Here is a 658-nt window from a genome sequence, read left to right on the forward strand (position 1 = left end):
GAATTTTAGATGGAAATGATACAATTACTTTTTAAGGCCCACTTCTTCCTCTAATGGTAGTGGCATTAGAGGATACTTTCCAAGACAAGTCAGTCATTTTATTTATAGTGACAAGAATCCACTTGAATAATGTGAAACTGGATAGTGCTATCAAGGAATTTTAATTTGCTTTTACATGAGGGCATATTTTATTGAAACGACAATTGAAAGAGCTGTATCCAAGATGCTCTTCTTTGAGATAAAAGACAATTCTTTGTAGGAATACATTTAGAAATAAAATGCTTTTCCTGTCTGTTAATGAGGCATTTTTGATCTCATTTTTGTAAGAAATCAGCACAATTTTCTGAAGTCTCTTTTCCTCCATCTACTGCCTTTGGAGCTTATTTAATAGGCTGCATTAAAATGGGCTCCCAGTGCTCCTTTCTTCATCACTCCAAAGGCTCCTGTCGCCATTTTGAACTTGATTAAATCAGGGAAATACACATTTTTTCCTCCTGATAGAATCTGAGGCCAGTGATTTCTCATAAATGTGGGATTAAATTTTTGCAAATGTTGAGTCTATATAAGAATTAGTCCTATGTTTTCTATTTTTCCCCCTGCATGTAAAAGTGTAAATATTTTGCAAAGTGGTCCATCTAATCATTTCCTGTACTGCTCT

The 658-nt window shown here is 34.3% G+C and overlaps 1 protein-coding gene across 1 annotated transcript in view; it reads right to left on the minus strand.

The window, feature by feature from the left end:
• Positions 1–658, minus strand: part of LOC103588301 (sodium/calcium exchanger 1-like) — a 95,288-nt gene that overhangs the window by 70,869 nt on the left and 23,761 nt on the right. The gene's annotated exons all lie outside the window — the stretch shown is intronic.

The sequence above is a fragment of the Galeopterus variegatus genome, unplaced genomic scaffold (assembly GCF_000696425.1).
Source record: "Galeopterus variegatus unplaced genomic scaffold, G_variegatus-3.0.2 Scaffold547, whole genome shotgun sequence".
Classification (NCBI taxonomy): domain Eukaryota; kingdom Metazoa; phylum Chordata; class Mammalia; order Dermoptera; family Cynocephalidae; genus Galeopterus; species Galeopterus variegatus.